At 43.3% G+C, this 18,843-nt stretch overlaps 11 pseudogenes; all 11 read right to left on the bottom strand.

Moving 5' to 3' along the window:
* Positions 1-834: 834 nt before the first annotated feature.
* Positions 835-1,098, bottom strand: LOC130289317 (U2 spliceosomal RNA; annotated as a pseudogene).
* A 1,473-nt stretch (positions 1,099-2,571) lies between these two features.
* Positions 2,572-2,835, bottom strand: LOC130287485 (U2 spliceosomal RNA; annotated as a pseudogene).
* Positions 2,836-4,311: 1,476 nt separating this feature from the next.
* On the bottom strand, positions 4,312-4,577 carry LOC130288235 (U2 spliceosomal RNA; annotated as a pseudogene).
* A 1,479-nt stretch (positions 4,578-6,056) lies between these two features.
* On the bottom strand, positions 6,057-6,320 carry LOC130287484 (U2 spliceosomal RNA; annotated as a pseudogene).
* A 1,464-nt stretch (positions 6,321-7,784) lies between these two features.
* On the bottom strand, positions 7,785-8,048 carry LOC130287483 (U2 spliceosomal RNA; annotated as a pseudogene).
* A 1,461-nt stretch (positions 8,049-9,509) lies between these two features.
* Positions 9,510-9,773, bottom strand: LOC130287482 (U2 spliceosomal RNA; annotated as a pseudogene).
* Positions 9,774-11,239: 1,466 nt separating this feature from the next.
* LOC130289844 (U2 spliceosomal RNA) lies at positions 11,240-11,502 on the bottom strand (annotated as a pseudogene).
* Positions 11,503-12,969: 1,467 nt separating this feature from the next.
* On the bottom strand, positions 12,970-13,238 carry LOC130288630 (U2 spliceosomal RNA; annotated as a pseudogene).
* A 1,465-nt stretch (positions 13,239-14,703) lies between these two features.
* On the bottom strand, positions 14,704-14,967 carry LOC130289659 (U2 spliceosomal RNA; annotated as a pseudogene).
* Positions 14,968-16,437: 1,470 nt separating this feature from the next.
* Positions 16,438-16,701, bottom strand: LOC130287670 (U2 spliceosomal RNA; annotated as a pseudogene).
* Positions 16,702-18,166: 1,465 nt separating this feature from the next.
* On the bottom strand, positions 18,167-18,430 carry LOC130287481 (U2 spliceosomal RNA; annotated as a pseudogene).
* Positions 18,431-18,843: the final 413 nt, after the last annotated feature.

The following is an 18,843-nucleotide window of genomic DNA, read 5'->3' as shown; positions in this document are numbered from 1 at the left end:
TTTAAAAGTGCTAAGGGTCCTGGTGCAATAATCCTCCCATGAGGATCAGCCTCAACGGCTTTGTAGATTGCACTCATGTCAGCAACTCCATATACATTTTTTTTTCTTCATGCTTCTTTCTTCATCCTTTTTTCTTTCTGTCATTCAGACTTTCATTCATTCGATCTCTCTCACTCACTTGCTTTAACTCATTTGTTCTCACTCACTCACTCACTCAATCACTCACTCACTCATTCACTCTCACTCACTCTCACTCTCTCACTCACTCGCTCACTAATTCAGTCTCTCTCTCTCTTTTTCTTTTTATATATATTTTTTTCCGTCTTCTTCTTCTTCTTCTTCAGACCCTGTCATAGCACTAATGCCTTTCCAATACCACCAGCAGATGGAGACACTCCATTGCAACATTGGTTGTGAGCAGCAGTTTCTAAAAACAAATGCCTCATGGCGGATTTCCCATCCATCAATGGATGGTAAATTTTGTTTTTATCATTCACTGACCACAGAAACCAATGCATGGTCAAGCAACAGCAATGACACACCCTTGTGTATAGGCATGAGACCCTCATGTCATTTAACAGGATTCAGCACCACCCACAAGACAGCTACCTGTCATGTCATGTCAAACCTGCACAGGTGTGCTAGATTATTATTATTTCGTTTTATTTTATTTTTTTACACCAATCAGTGTGCAAACATGGTCATTAAAACGCTAAATGAATAGACGTTCATAAACCAGTCAGTGCAACTCATCATTTTGGTCTCCAATTCTCAAACTCAAATTCTCACCCACGGAGGATTAAATGAGAATCTTTCTTGTTTAACACTGGAATGGGGTGGTGCACTGTTCACTACCCGAAGATACTGCCACATCGGGTCAATGCATAGGGCGACAGAAGCAAGCTTCCAAATCAGCTCCCTTTCTCAAAAATCCATTTAATTTATGGTCCCCAGATAGGGAATGTATGTATCAGTATGTGCTCACAAGTCACCCAAGTGCAAGTATTCACACAAAAAAAAACGTGCCTCAGGATGCGATCTGTCGCAAGATCCTTTCTTTTTTTACACTTGATCTAAGCCAAAAGGCCTAGAGGGGATAACCGGGAAAGGGGTGGACCCAACCATGTCCCCTTCATGAGCACTCACATTACTCATAGGAATGGAAGGAAGGCTGGCAGCCAACCAGCCTCCCATACACTTTCTGGGTGGGTGGCAGTCAGCCACCCATACATACATACAGCACAGGCTAAACCCACATCATCACTTAAAAAAAGGACAGGCGACCATTGCACTCTGATGGAGCATTTAGCAATGCAATCCATAGCCTGGCTTTTGCCTGAACCCCCATCACTCCTCCTCTTGCATATAAGACAATATTTCAGATCTGCATATGAAAACAACACGCCTACCTTTGTTGCACATAGCTGCCTGCCTGTCTCTAGTTACCCCACTGGCTGTAGCTGCGTCCCTTCCGACATGGAATAACACCAACTGTAACGATAAACTGAAAATTAACAGTATAAACCTGCATCATTTTGGACTCTGGTATTTGCTGAATCCGGGTGACCTGACAATCGATGGTGGTGCCGCTGGTGATTCTGGCCTTCTTGGAATCTGTTGGGCCTATGTGTTAGCTCACACATCACTTGGGTATCCATGGTAACTACCACAACATGGTCATCTGCAGTTTACATCTAGCCCGTGGCATTGAATGGCATTTTAAAAGTGCTAAGGGTCCTGGTGCAATAATCCTCCCATGAGGATCAGCCTCAACGGCTTTGTAGATTGCACTCATGTCAGCAACTCCATATACATTTTTTTTTCTTCATGCTTCTTTCTTCATCCTTTTTTCTTTCTGTCATTCAGACTTTCATTCATTCGATCTCTCTCACTCACTTGCTTTAACTCATTTGTTCTCACTCACTCACTCACTCACTCACTCACTCAATCACTCACTCACTCATTCACTCTCACTCACTCTCACTCTCTCACTCACTCGCTCACTAAGTCAGTCTCTCTCTCTCTCTCTCTTTTTCTTTTTATTTATATTTTTTTTCCGTCTTCTTCTTCTTCTTCTTCAGACCCTGTCATAGCACTAATGCCTTTCCAATACCACCAGCAGATGGAGACACTCCATTGCAACATTGGTTGTGAGCAGCAGTTTCTAAAAACAAATGCCTCATGGCGGATTTCCCATCCATCAATGGATGGTAAATTTTGTTTTTATCATTCACTGACCACAGAAACCAATGCATGGTCAAGCAACAGCAATGACACACCCTTGTGTATAGGCATGAGACCCTCATGTCATTTAACAGGATTCAGCACCACCCACAAGACAGCTACCTGTCATGTCATGTCAAACCTGCACAGGTGTGCTAGATTATTATTATTTAGTTTTATTTTATTTTTTTACACCAATCAGTGTGCAAACATGGTCATTAAAACGCTAAATGAATAGACGTTCATAAACCAGTCAGTGCAACTCATCATTTTGGTCTCCAATTCTCAAACTCAAATTCTCACCCACGGAGGATTAAATGAGAATCTTTCTTGTTTAACACTGGAATGGGGTGGTGCACTGTTCACTACCCGAAGATACTGCCACATCGGGTCAATGCATAGGGCGACAGAAGCAAGCTTCCAAATCAGCTCCCTTTCTCAAAAATCCATTTAATTTATGGTCCCCAGATAGGGAACGTATGTATCAGTATGTGCTCACAAGTCACCCAAGTGCAAGTATTCACACAAAAAAAAACGTGCCTCAGGATGCGATCTGTCGCAAGATCCTTTCTTTTTTTACACTTGATCTAAGCCAAAAGGCCTAGAGGGGATAACCGGGAAAGGGGTGGACACAACCATGTCCCCATCATGAGCACTCACATTACTCATAGGAATGGAAGGAAGGCTGGCAGCCAACCAGACTCCCATACACTCTCTGGGTGGGTGGCAGTCAGCCACCCATACATACATACATACAGCACAGGCTAAACCCACATCATCACTTAAAAAAAGGACAGGCGACCATTGCACTCTGATGGAGCATTTAGCAATGCAATCCATAGCCTGGCTTTTGCCTGAACCCCCATCACTCCTCCTCTTGCATATAAGACAATATTTCAGATCTGCATATGAAAACAACACGCCTACCTTTGTTGCACATAGCTGCCTGCCTGTCTCTAGTTACCCCACTGGCTGTAGCTGCGTCCCTTCCGACATGGAATAACACCAACTGTAACGATAAACTGAAAATTAACACTATAAACCTGCATCATTTTGGACTCTGGTATTTGCTGAATCCGGGTGACCTGACAATCGATGGTGGTGCCGCTGGTGATTCTGGCCTTCTTGGAATCTGTTGGGCCTATGTGTTAGCTCACACATCACTTGGGTATCCATGGTAACTACCACAACATGGTCATCTGCAGTTTACATCTAGCCCGTGGCATTGAATGGCATTTTAAAAGTGCTAAGGGTCCTGGTGCAATAATCCTCCCATGAGGATCAGCCTCAACGGCTTTGTAGATTGCACTCATGTCAGCAACTCCATATACATTTTTTTTTCTTCATGCTTCTTTCTTCATCCTTTTTTCTTTCTGTCATTCAGACTTTCATTCATTCGATCTCTCTCACTCACTTGCTTTAACTCATTTGTTCTCACTCACTCACTCACTCACTCAATCACTCACTCACTCATTCACTCTCACTCACTCTCACTCTCTCACTCACTCGCTCACTAAGTCAGTCTCTCTCTCTCTCTCTTTTTTTTTCTTTTTATATATATTTTTTTCCGTCTTCTTCTTCTTCTTCTTCTTCTTCAGACCCTGTCATAGCACTAATGCCTTTCCAATACCACCAGCAGATGGAGACACTCCATTGCAACATTGGTTGTGAGCAGCAGTTTCTAAAAACAAATGCCTCATGGCGGATTTCCCATCCATCAATGGATGGTAAATTTTGTTTTTATCATTCACTGACCACAGAAACCAATGCATGGTCAAGCAACAGCAATGACACACCCTTGTGTATAGGCATGAGACCCTCATATCATTTAACAGGATTCAGCACCACCCACAAGACAGCTACCTGTCATGTCATGTCAAACCTGCACAGGTGTGCTAGATTATTATTATTTAGTTTTATTTTATTTTTTTACACCAATCAGTGTGCAAACATGGTCATTAAAACGCTAAATGAATAGACGTTCATAAACCAGTCAGTGCAACTCATCATTTTGGTCTCCAATTCTCAAACTCAAATTCTCACCCACGGAGGATTAAATGAGAATCTTTCTTGTTTAACACTGGAATGGGGTGGTGCACTGTTCACTACCCGAAGATACTGCCACATCGGGTCAATGCATAGGGCGACAGAAGCAAGCTTCCAAATCAGCTCCCTTTCTCAAAAATCCATTTAATTTATGGTCCCCAGATAGGGAACGTATGTATCAGTATGTGCTCACAAGTCACCCAAGTGCAAGTATTCACACAAAAAAAAAAACGTGCCTCAGGATGCGACCTGTCGCAAGATCCTTTCTTTTTTTACACTTGATCTAAGCCAAAAGGCCTAGAGGGGATAACCGGGAAAGGGGTGGACCCAACCATGTCCCCTTCATGAGCACTCACATTACTCATAGGAATGGAAGGAAGGCTGGCAGCCAACCAGCCTCCCATACACTTTCTGGGTGGGTGGCAGTCAGCCACCCATACATACATACAGCACAGGCTAAACCCACATCATCACTTAAAAAAAGGACAGGCGACCATTGCACTCTGATGGAGCATTTAGCAATGCAATCCATAGCCTGGCTTTTGCCTGAACCCCCATCACTCCTCCTCTTGCATATAAGACAATATTTCAGATCTGCATATGAAAACAACACGCCTACCTTTGTTGCACATAGCTGCCTGCCTGTCTCTAGTTACCCCACTGGCTGTAGCTGCGTCCCTTCCGACATGGAATAACACCAACTGTAACGATAAACTGAAAATTAACAGTATAAACCTGCATCATTTTGGACTCTGGTATTTGCTGAATCCGGGTGACCTGACAATCGATGGTGGTGCCGCTGGTGATTCTGGCCTTCTTGGAATCTGTTGGGCCTATGTGTTAGCTCACACATCACTTGGGTATCCATGGTAACTACCACAACATGGTCATCTGCAGTTTACATCTAGCCCGTGGCATTGAATGGCATTTTAAAAGTGCTAAGGGTCCTGGTGCAATAATCCTCCCATGAGGATCAGCCTCAACGGCTTTGTAGATTGCACTCATGTCAGCAACTCCATATACATTTTTTTTTCTTCATGCTTCTTTCTTCATCCTTTTTTCTTTCTGTCATTCAGACTTTCATTCATTCGATCTCTCTCACTCACTTGCTTTAACTCATTTGTTCTCACTCACTCACTCACTCAATCACTCACTCACTCATTCACTCTCACTCACTCTCACTCACTCTCACTCTCTCACTCACTCGCTCACTAAGTCAGTCTCTCTCTCTCTCTCTCTTTTTTTTTTTATATATATTTTTTTCCGTCTTCTTCTTCTTCTTCTTCTTCTTTTTCAGACCCTGTCATAGCACTAATGCCTTTCCAATACCACCAGCAGATGGAGACACTCCATTGCAACATTGGTTGTGAGCAGCAGTTTCTAAAAACAAATGCCTCATGGCGGATTTCCCATCCATCAATGGATGGTAAATTTTGTTTTTATCATTCACTGACCACAGAAACCAATGCATGGTCAAGCAACAGCAATGACACACCCTTGTGTATAGGCATGAGACCCTCATGTCATTTAACAGGATTCAGCACCACCCACAAGACAGCTACCTGTCATGTCATGTCAAACCTGCACAGGTGTGCTAGATTATTATTATTTAGTTTTATTTTATTTTTTTACACCAATCAGTGTGCAAACATGGTCATTAAAACGCTAAATGAATAGACGTTCATAAACCAGTCAGTGCAACTCATCATTTTGGTCTCCAATTCTCAAACTCAAATTCTCACCCACGGAGGATTAAATGAGAATCTTTCTTGTTTGACACTGGAATGGGGTGGTGCACTGTTCACTACCCGAAGATACTGCCACATCGGGTCAATGCATAGGGCGACAGAAGCAAGCTTCCAAATCAGCTCCCTTTCTCAAAAATCCATTTAATTTATGGTCCCCAGATAGGGAACGTATGTATCAGTATGTGCTCACAAGTCACCCAAGTGCAAGTATTCACACAAAAAAAAACGTGCCTCAGGATGCGATCTGTCGCAAGATCCTTTCTTTTTTTACACTTGATCTAAGCCAAAAGGCCTAGAGGGGATAACCGGGAAAGGGGTGGACCCAACCATGTCCCCTTCATGAGCACTCACATTACTCATAGGAATGGAAGGAAGGCTGGCAGCCAACCAGCCTCCCATACACTTTCTGGGTGGGTGGCAGTCAGCCACCCATACATACATACAGCACAGGCTAAACCCACATCATCACTTAAAAAAAGGACAGGCGACCATTGCACTCTGATGGAGCATTTAGCAATGCAATCCATAGCCTGGCTTTTGCCTGAACCCCCATCACTCCTCCTCTTGCATATAAGAAAATATTTCAGATCTGCATATGAAAACAACACGCCTACCTTTGTTGCATATAGCTGCCTGCCTGTCTCTAGTTACCCCACTGGCTGTAGCTGCGTCCCTTCCGACATGGAATAACACCAACTGTAACGATAAACTGAAAATTAACAGTATAAACCTGCATCATTTTGGACTCTGGTATTTGCTGAATCCGGGTGACCTGACAATCGATGGTGGTGCCGCTGGTGATTCTGGCCTTCTTGGAATCTGTTGGGCCTATGTGTTAGCTCACACATCACTTGGGTATCCATGGTAACTACCACAACATGGTCATCTGCAGTTTACATCTAGCCCGTGGCATTGAATGGCATTTTAAAAGTGCTAAGGGTCCTGGTGCAATAATCCTCCCATGAGGATCAGCCTCAACGGCTTTGTAGATTGCACTCATGTCAGCAACTCCATATACATTTTTTTTTCTTCATGCTTCTTTCTTCATCCTTTTTTCTTTCTGTCATTCAGACTTTCATTCATTCGATCTCTCTCACTCACTTGCTTTAACTCATTTGTTCTCACTCACTCACTCACTCAATCACTCACTCACTCATTCACTCTCACTCACTCTCACTCTCTCACTCACTCGCTCACTAAGTCAGTCTCTCTCTCTCTCTCTTTTTCTTTTTATATATATTTTTTTCCGTCTTCTTCTTCTTCTTCTTCTTATTCAGACCCTGTCATAGCACTAATGCCTTTCCAATACCACCAGCAGATGGAGACACTCCATTGCAACATTGGTTGTGAGCAGCAGTTTCTAAAAACAAATGCCTCATGGTGGATTTCCCATCCATCAATGGATGGTAAATTTGGTTTTTATCATTCACTGACCACAGAAACCAATGCATGGTCAAGCAACAGCAATGACACACCCTTGTGTATAGGCATGAGACCCTCATGTCATTTAACAGGATTCAGCACCACCCACAAGACAGCTACCTGTCATGTCATGTCAAACCTGCACAGGTGTGCTAGATTATTATTATTTAGTTTTATTTTATTTTTTTACACCAATCAGTGTGCAAACATGGTCATTAAAACGCTAAATGAATAGACGTTCATAAACCAGTCAGTGCAACTCATCATTTTGGTCTCCAATTCTCAAACTCAAATTCTCACCCACGGAGGATTAAATGAGAATCTTTCTTGTTTAACACTGGAATGGGGTGGTGCACTGTTCACTACCCGAAGATACTGCCACATCGGGTCAATGCATAGGGCGACAGAAGCAAGCTTCCAAATCAGCTCCCTTTCTCAAAAATCCATTTAATTTATGGTCCCCAGATAGGGAACGTATGTATCAGTATGTGCTCACAAGTCACCCAAGTGCAAGTATTCACACAAAAAAAAACGTGCCTCAGGATGCGATCTGTCGCAAGATCCTTTCTTTTTTTACACTTGATCTAAGCCAAAAGGCCTAGAGGGGATAACCGGGAAAGGGGTGGACCCAACCATGTCCCCTTCATGAGCACTCACATTACTCATAGGAATGGAAGGAAGGCTGGCAGCCAACCAGCCTCCCATACACTTTCTGGGTGGGTGGCAGTCAGCCACCCATACATACATACAGCACAGGCTAAACCCACATCATCACTTAAAAAAAGGACAGGCGACCATTGCACTCTGATGGAGCATTTAGCAATGCAATCCATAGCCTGGCTTTTGCCTGAACCCCCATCACTCCTCCTCTTGCATATAAGACAATATTTCAGATCTGCATATGAAAACAACACGCCTACCTTTGTTGCACATAGCTGCCTGCCTGTCTCTAGTTACCCCACTGGCTGTAGCTGCGTCCCTTCCGACATGGAATAACACCAACTGTAACGATAAACTGAAAATTAACAGTATAAACCTGCATCATTTTGGACTCTGGTATTTGCTGAATCCGGGTGACCTGACAATCGATGGTGGTGCCGCTGGTGATTCTGGCCTTCTTGGAATCTGTTGGGCCTATGTGTTAGCTCACACATCACTTGGGTATCCATGGTAACTACCACAACATGGTCATCTGCAGTTTACATCTAGCCCGTGGCATTGAATGGCATTTTAAAAGTGCTAAGGGTCCTGGTGCAATAATCCTCCCATGAGGATCAGCCTCAACGGCTTTGTAGATTGCACTCATGTCAGCAACTCCATATACATTTTTTTTTCTTCATGCTTCTTTCTTCATCCTTTTTTCTTTCTGTCATTCAGACTTTCATTCATTCGATCTCTCTCACTCACTTGCTTTAACTCATTTGTTCTCACTCACTCACTCACTCACTCAATCACTCACTCACTCATTCACTCTCACTCACTCTCACTCTCTCACTCACTCGCTCACTAAGTCAGTCTCTCTCTCTCTCTCTCTTTTTCTTTTTATATATATTTTTTTCCGTCTTCTTCTTCTTCTTCAGACCCTGTCATAGCACTAATGCCTTTCCAATACCACCAGCAGATGGAGACACTCCATTGCAACATTGGTTGTGAGCAGCAGTTTCTAAAAACAAATGCCTCATGGCGGATTTCCCATCCATCAATGGATGGTAAATTTTGTTTTTATCATTCACTGACCACAGAAACCAATGCATGGTCAAGCAACAGCAATGACACACCCTTGTGTATAGGCATGAGACCCTCATGTCATTTAACAGGATTCAGCACCACCCACAAGACAGCTACCTGTCATGTCATGTCAAACCTGCACAGGTGTGCTAGATTATTATTATTTAGTTTTATTTTATTTTTTTACACCAATCAGTGTGCAAACATGGTCATTAAAATGCTAAATGAATAGACGTTCATAAACCAGTCAGTGCAACTCATCATTTTGGTCTCCAATTCTCAAACTCAAATTCTCACCCACGGAGGATTAAATGAGAATCTTTCTTGTTTAACACTGGAATGGGGTGGTGCACTGTTCACTACCCGAAGATACTGCCACATCGGGTCAATGCATAGGGCGACAGAAGCAAGCTTCCAAATCAGCTCCCTTTCTCAAAAATCCATTTAATTTATGGTCCCCAGATAGGGAACGTATGTATCAGTATGTGCTCACAAGTCACCCAAGTGCAAGTATTCACACAAAAAAAAACGTGCCTCAGGATGCGATCTGTCGCAAGATCCTTTCTTTTTTTACACTTGATCTAAGCCAAAAGGCCTAGAGGGGATAACCGGGAAAGGGGTGGACCCAACCATGTCCCCTTCATGAGCACTCACATTACTCATAGAAATGGAAGGAAGGCTGGCAGCCAACCAGCCTCCCATACACTTTCTGGGTGGGTGGCAGTCAGCCACCCATACATACATACAGCACAGGCTAAACCCACATCATCACTTAAAAAAAGGACAGGCGACCATTGCACTCTGATGGAGCATTTAGCAACGCAATCCATAGCCTGGCTTTTGCCTGAACCCCCATCACTCCTCCTCTTGCATATAAGACAATATTTCAGATCTGCATATGAAAACAACACGCCTACCTTTGTTGCACATAGCTGCCTGCCTGTCTCTAGTTACCCCACTGGCTGTAGCTGCGTCCCTTCCGACATGGAATAACACCAACTGTAACGATAAACTGAAAATTAACAGTATAAACCTGCATCATTTTGGACTCTGGTATTTGCTGAATCCGGGTGACCTGACAATCGATGGTGGTGCCGCTGGTGATTCTGGCCTTCTTGGAATCTGTTGGGCCTATGTGTTAGCTCACACATCACTTGGGTATCCATGGTAACTACCACAACATGGTCATCTGCAGTTTACATCTAGCCCGTGGCATTGAATGGCATTTTAAAAGTGCTAAGGGTCCTGGTGCAATAATCCTCCCATGAGGATCAGCCTCAACGGCTTTGTAGATTGCACTCATGTCAGCAACTCCATATACATTTTTTTTTCTTCATGCTTCTTTCTTCATCCTTTTTTCTTTCTGTCATTCAGACTTTCATTCATTCGATCTCTCTCACTCACTTGCTTTAACTCATTTGTTCTCACTCACTCAATCACTCAATTACTCACTCACTCATTCACTCTCACTCTCTCTCACTCTCTCACTCACTCGCTCACTAAGTCAGTCTCTCTCTCTCTCTCTCTTTTTCTTTTTATATATATTTTTTTCCGTCTTCTTCTTCTTCTTCTTCTTATTCAGACCCTGTCATAGCACTAATGCCTTTCCAATACCACCAGCAGATGGAGACACTCCATTGCAACATTGGTTGTGAGCAGCAGTTTCTAAAAACAAATGCCTCATGGTGGATTTCCCATCCATCAATGGATGGTAAATTTGGTTTTTATCATTCACTGACCACAGAAACCAATGCATGGTCAAGCAACAGCAATGACACACCCTTGTGTATAGGCATGAGACCCTCATGTCATTTAACAGGATTCAGCACCACCCACAAGACAGCTACCTGTCATGTCATGTCAAACCTGCACAGGTATGCTAGATTATTATTATTTAGTTTTATTTTATTTTTTTACACCAATCAGTGTGCAAACATGGTCATTAAAACGCTAAATGAATAGACGTTCATAAACCAGTCAGTGCAACTCATCATTTTGGTCTCCAATTCTCAAACTCAAATTCTCACCCACGGAGGATTAAATGAGAATCTTTCTTGTTTAACACTGGAATGGGGTGGTGCACTGTTCACTACCCGAAGATACTGCCACATCGGGTCAATGCATAGGGCGACAGAAGTAAGCTTCCAAATCAGCTCCCTTTCTCAAAAATCCATTTAATTTATGGTCCCCAGATAGGGAACGTATGTATCAGTATGTGCTCACAAGTCACCCAAGTGCAAGTATTCACACAAAAAAAACGTGCCTCAGGATGCGATCTGTCGCAAGATCCTTTCTTTTTTTACACTTGATCTAAGCCAAAAGGCCTAGAGGGGATAACCGGGAAAGGGGTGGACCCAACCATGTCCCCTTCATGAGCACTCACATTACTCATAGGAATGGAAGGAAGGCTGGCAGCCAACCAGACTCCCATACACTCTCTGGGTGGGTGGCAGTCAGCCACCCATACATACATACATACAGCACAGGCTAAACCCACATCATCACTTAAAAAAAGGACAGGCGACCATTGCACTCTGATGGAGCATTTAGCAATGCAATCCATAGCCTGGCTTTTGCCTGAACCCCCATCACTCCTCCTCTTGCATATAAGACAATATTTCAGATCTGCATATGAAAACAACACGCCTACCTTTGTTGCACATAGCTGCCTGCCTGTCTCTAGTTACCCCACTGGCTGTAGCTGCGTCCCTTCCGACATGGAATAACACCAACTGTAACGATAAACTGAAAATTAACAGTATAAACCTGCATCATTTTGGACTCTGGTATTTGCTGAATCCGGGTGACCTGACAATCGATGGTGGTGCCGCTGGTGATTCTGGCCTTCTTGGAATCTGTTGGGCCTATGTGTTAGCTCACACATCACTTGGGTATCCATGGTAACTACCACAACATGGTCATCTGCAGTTTACATCTAGCCCATGGCATTGAATGGCATTTTAAAAGTGCTAAGGGTCCTGGTGCAATAATCCTCCCATGAGGATCAGCCTCAACGGCTTTGTAGATTGCACTCATGTCAGCAACTCCATATACATTTTTTTTTTCTTCATGCTTCTTTCTTCATCCTTTTTTCTTTTTGTCATTCAGACTTTCATTCATTCGATCTCTCTCACTCACTTGCTTTAACTCATTTGTTCTCACTCACTCACTCACTCAATCACTCACTCACTCATTCACTCTCACTCACTCTCACTCTCTCACTCACTCGCTCACTAAGTCAGTCTCTCTCTCTCTCTCTCTCTTTTTCTTTTTATATATATTTTTTTCCGTCTTCTTCTTCTTCTTCTTCAGACCCTGTCATAGCACTAATGCCTTTCCAATACCACCAGCAGATGGAGACACTCCATTGCAACATTGGTTGTGAGCAGCAGTTTCTAAAAACAAATGCCTCATGGCGGATTTCCCATCCATCAATGGATGGTAAATTTTGTTTTTATCATTCACTGACCACAGAAACCAATGCATGGTCAAGCAACAGCAATGACACACCCTTGTGTATAGGCATGAGACCCTCATGTCATTTAACAGGATTCAGCACCACCCACAAGACAGCTACCTGTCATGTCATGTCAAACCTGCACAGGTGTGCTAGATTATTATTATTTAGTTTTATTTTATTTTTTTACACCAATCAGTGTGCAAACATGGTCATTAAAACGCTAAATGAATAGACGTTCATAAACCAGTCAGTGCAACTCATCATTTTGGTCTCCAATTCTCAAACTCAAATTCTCACCCACGGAGGATTAAATGAGAATCTTTCTTGTTTAACACTGGAATGGGGTGGTGCACTGTTCACTACCCGAAGATACTGCCACATCGGGTCAATGCATAGGGCGACAGAAGCAAGCTTCCAAATCAGCTCCCTTTCTCAAAAATCCATTTAATTTATGGTCCCCAGATAGGGAACGTATGTATCAGTATGTGCTCACAAGTCACCCAAGTGCAAGTATTCACACAAAAAAAAAAAAAACGTGCCTCAGGATGCGATCTGTCGCAAGATCCTTTCTTTTTTTACACTTGATCTAAGCCAAAAGGCCTAGAGGGGATAACCGGGAAAGGGGTGGACCCAACCATGTCCCCTTCATGAGCACTCACATTACTCATAGGAATGGAAGGAAGGCTGGCAGCCAACCAGCCTCCCATACACTTTCTGGGTGGGTGGCAGTCAGCCACCCATACATACATACAGCACAGGCTAAACCCACATCATCACTTAAAAAAAGGACAGGCGACCATTGCACTCTGATGGAGCATTTAGCAATGCAATCCATAGCCTGGCTTTTGCCTGAACCCCCATCACTCCTCCTCTTGCATATAAGACAATATTTCAGATCTGCATATGAAAACAACACGCCTACCTTTGTTGCACATAGCTGCCTGCCTGTCTCTAGTTACCCCACTGGCTGTAGCTGCGTCCCTTCCGACATGGAATAACACCAACTGTAACGATAAACTGAAAATTAACAGTATAAACCTGCATCATTTTGGACTCTGGTATTTGCTGAATCCGGGTGACCTGACAATCGATGGTGGTGCCGCTGGTGATTCTGGCCTTCTTGGAATCTGTTGGGCCTATGTGTTAGCTCACACATCACTTGGGTATCCATGGTAACTACCACAACATGGTCATCTGCAGTTTACATCTAGCCCGTGGCATTGAATGGCATTTTAAAAGTGCTAAGGGTCCTGGTGCAATAATCCTCCCATGAGGATCAGCCTCAACGGCTTTGTAGATTGCACTCATGTCAGCAACTCCATATACATTTTTTTTTCTTCATGCTTCTTTCTTCATCCTTTTTTCTTTCTGTCATTCAGACTTTCATTCATTCGATCTCTCTCACTCACTTGCTTTAACTCATTTGTTCTCACTCACTCACTCACTCAATCACTCACTCACTCATTCACTCTCACTCACTCTCACTCTCTCACTCACTCGCTCACTAAGTCAGTCTCTCTCTCTCTCTCTCTCTCTCTCTCTTTTTCTTTTTATATATATTTTTTTTCCGTCTTCTTCTTCTTCAGACCCTGTCATAGCACTAATGCCTTTCCAATACCACCAGCAGATGGAGACACTCCATTGCAACATTGGTTGTGAGCAGCAGTTTCTAAAAACAAATGCCTCATGGCGGATTTCCCATCCATCAATGGATGGTAAATTTTGTTTTTATCATTCACTGACCACAGAAACCAATGCATGGTCAAGCAACAGCAATGACACACCCTTGTGTATAGGCATGAGACCCTCATGTCATTTAACAGGATTCAGCACCACCCACAAGACAGCTACCTGTCATGTCATGTCAAACCTGCACAGGTGTGCTAGATTATTATTATTTAGTTTTATTTTATTTTTTTACACCAATCAGTGTGCAAACATGGTCATTAAAACGCTAAATGAATAGACGTTCATAAACCAGTCAGTGCAACTCATCATTTTGGTCTCCAATTCTCAAACTCAAATTCTCACCCACGGAGGATTAAATGAGAATCTTTCTTGTTTAACACTGGAATGGGGTGGTGCACTGTTCACTACCCGAAGATACTGCCACATCGGGTCAATGCATAGGGCGACAGAAGCAAGCTTCCAAATCAGCTCCCTTTCTCAAAAATCCATTTAATTTATGGTCCCCAGATAGGGAACGTATGTATCAGTATGTGCTCACAAGTCACCCAAGTGCAAGTATTCACACAAAAAAAAACGTGCCTCAGGATGCGATCTGTCGCAAGATCCTTTCTTTTTTTACATTTGATCTAAGCCAAAAGGCCTAGAGGGGATAACCGGGAAAGGGGTGGACCCAACCATGTCCCCTTCATGAGCACTCACATTACTCATAGGAATGGAAGGAAGGCTGGCAGCCAACCAGCCTCCCATACACTTTCTGGGTGGGTGGCAGTCAGCCACCCATACATACATACAGCACAGGCTAAACCCACATCATCACTTAAAAAAAGGACAGGCGACCATTGCACTCTGATGGAGCATTTAGCAATGCAATCCATAGCCTGGCTTTTGCCTGAACCCCCATCACTCCTCCTCTTGCATATAAGACAATATTTCAGATCTGCATATGAAAACAACACGCCTACCTTTGTTGCACATAGCTGCCTGCCTGTCTCTAGTTACCCCACTGGCTGTAGCTGCGTCCCTTCCGACATGGAATAACACCAACTGTAACGATAAACTGAAAATTAACAGTATAAACCTGCATCATTTTGGACTCTGGTATTTGCTGAATCCGGGTGACCTGACAATCGATGGTGGTGCCGCTGGTGATTCTGGCCTTCTTGGAATCTGTTGGGCCTATGTGTTAGCTCACACATCACTTGGGTATCCATGGTAACTACCACAACATGGTCATCTGCAGTTTACATCTAGCCCGTGGCATTGAATGGCATTTTAAAAGTGCTAAGGGTCCTGGTGCAATAATCCTCCCATGAGGATCAGCCTCAATGGCTTTGTAGATTGCACTCATGTCAGCAACTCCATATACATTTTTTTTTCTTCATGCTTCTTTCTTCATCCTTTTTTCTTTCTGTCATTCAGACTTTCATTCATTCGATCTCTCTCACTCACTTGCTTTAACTCATTTGTTCTCACTCACTCACTCACTCACTCAATCACTCACTCACTCATTCACTCTCACTCACTCTCACTCTCTCACTCACTCGCTCACTAAGTCAGTCTCTCTCTCTCTCTCTCTTTTTCTTTTTATATATATTTTTTTCCGTCTTCTTCTTCTTCTTCTTCTTCTTCAGACCCTGTCATAGCACTAATGCCTTTCCAATACCACCAGCAGATGGAGACACTCCATTGCAACATTGGTTGTGAGCAGCAGTTTCTAAAAACAAATGCCTCATGGCGGATTTCCCATCCATCAATGGATGGTAAATTTTGTTTTTATCATTCACTGACCACAGAAACCAATGCATGGTCAAGCAACAGCAATGACACACCCTTGTGTATAGGCATGAGACCCTCATGTCATTTAACAGGATTCAGCACCACCCACAAGACAGCTACCTGTCATGTCATGTCAAACCTGCACAGGTGTGCTAGATTATTATTATTTAGTTTTATTTTATTTTTTTACACCAATCAGTGTGCAAACATGGTCATTAAAACGCTAAATGAATAGACGTTCATAAACCAGTCAGTGCAACTCATCATTTTGGTCTCCAATTCTCAAACTCAAATTCTCACCCACGGAGGATTAAATGAGAATCTTTCTTGTTTAACACTGGAATGGGGTGGTGCACTGTTCACTACCCGAAGATACTGCCACATCGGGTCAATGCATAGGGCGACAGAAGCAAGCTTCCAAATCAGCTCCCTTTCTCAAAAATCCATTTAATTTATGGTCCCCAGATAGGGAACGTATGTATCAGTATGTGCTCACAAGTCACCCAAGTGCAAGTATTCACACAAAAAAAAACATGCCTCAGGATGCGATCTGTCGCAAGATCCTTTCTTTTTTTACACTTGATCTAAGCCAAAAGGCCTAGAGGGGATAACCGGGAAAGGGGTGGACCCAACCATGTCCCCTTCATGAGCACTCACATTACTCATAGGAATGGAAGGAAGGCTGGCAGCCAACCAGCCTCCCATACACTTTCTGGGTGGGTGGCAGTCAGCCACCCATACATACATACAGCACAGGCTAAACCCACATCATCACTTAAAAAAAGGACAGGCGACCATTGCACTCTGATGGAGCATTTAGCAATGCAATCCATAGCCTGGCTTTTGCCTGAACCCCCATCACTCCTCCTCTTGCATATAAGACAATATTTCAGATCTGCATATGAAAACAACACGCCTACCTTTGTTGCACATAGCTGCCTGCCTGTCTCTAGTTACCCCACTGGCTGTAGCTGCGTCCCTTCCGACATGGAATAACACCAACTGTAACGATAAACTGAAAATTAACAGTATAAACCTGCATCATTTTGGACTCTGGTATTTGCTGAATCCGGGTGACCTGACAATCGATGGTGGTGCCGCTGGTGATTCTGGCCTTCTTGGAATCTGTTGGGCCTATGTGTTAGCTCACACATCACTTGGGTATCCATGGTAACTACCACAACATGGTCATCTGCAGTTTACATCTAGCCCGTGGCATTGAATGGCATTTTAAAAGTGCTAAGGGTCCTGGTGCAATAATCCTCCCATGAGGATCAGCCTCAATGGCTTTGTAGATTGCACTCATGTCAGCAACTCCATATACATTTTTTTTTTCTTCATGCTTCTTTCTTCATCCTTTTTTCTTTCTGTCATTCAGACTTTCATTCATTCGATCTCTCTCACTCACTTGCTTTAACTCATTTGTTCTCACTCACTCACTCACTCAATCACTCACTCACTCATTCACTCTCACTCACTCTCACTCTCTCACTCACTCGCTCACTAAGTCAGTCTCTCTCTCTCTCTCTCTTTTTCTTTTTATATATATTTTTTTTCCGTCTTCTTCTTCTTCTTCTTCTTCAGACCCTGTCATAGCACTAATGCCTTTCCAATACCACCAGCAGATGGAGACACTCCATTGCAACATTGGTTGTGAGCAGCAGTTTCTAAAAACAAATGCCTCATGGCGGATTTCCCATCCATCAATGGATGGTAAATTTTGTTTTTATCATTCACTGACCACAGAAACCAATGCATGGTCAAGCAACAGCAATGACACACCCTTGTGTATAGGCATGAGACCCTCATGTCATTTAACAGGATTCAGCACCACCCACAAGACAGCTACCTGTCATGTCATGTCAAACCTGCACAGGTGTGCTAGATTATTATTATTTAGTTTTATTTTATTTTTTTACACCAATCAGTGTGCAAACATGGTCATTAAAACGCTAAATGAATAGACGTTCATAAACCAGTCAGTGCAACTCATCATTTTGGTCTCCAATTCTCAAACTCAAATTCTCACCCACGGAGGATTAAATGAGAATCTTTCTTGTTTAACACTGGAATGGGGTGGTGCACTGTTCACTACCCGAAGATACTGCCACATCGGGTCAATGCATAGGGCGACAGAAGCAAGCTTCCAAATCAGCTCCCTTTCTCAAAAATCCATTTAATTTATGGTCCCCAGATAGGGAACGTATGTATCAGTATGTGCTCACAAGTCACCCAAGTGCAAGTATTCACACAAAAAAAAACGTGCCTCAGGATGCGATCTGTCGCAAGATCCTTTCTTTTTTTACACTTGATCTAAGCCAAAAGGCCTAGAGGGGATAACCGGGAAAGGGGTGGACCCAACCATGTCCCCTTCATGAGCACTCACATTACTCATAGGAATGGAAGGAAGGCTGGCAGCCAACCAGCCTCCCATACACTTTCTGGGTGGGTGGCAGTCAGCCACCCATACATACATACAGCACAGGCTAAACCCACATCATCACTTAAAAAAAGGACAGGCGACCATTGCACTCTGATGGAGCATTTAGCAATGCAATCCATAGCCTGGCTTTTGCCTGAACCCCCATCACTCCTCCTCTTGCATATAAGACAATATTTCAGATCTGCATATGAAAACAACACGCCTACCTTTGTTGCACATAGCTGCCTGCCTGTCTCTAGTTACCCCCCTGGCTGTAGCTGCGTCCCTTCCGACATGGAATAACACCAACTGTAACGATAAACTGAAAA

This window comes from Hyla sarda, chromosome 8 (genome assembly GCF_029499605.1).
Source record: "Hyla sarda isolate aHylSar1 chromosome 8, aHylSar1.hap1, whole genome shotgun sequence".
Classification (NCBI taxonomy): domain Eukaryota; kingdom Metazoa; phylum Chordata; class Amphibia; order Anura; family Hylidae; genus Hyla; species Hyla sarda.
Note: the sequence above shows the minus strand (reverse complement) of the source record. Positions and strands in the feature narration are given on the sequence as shown.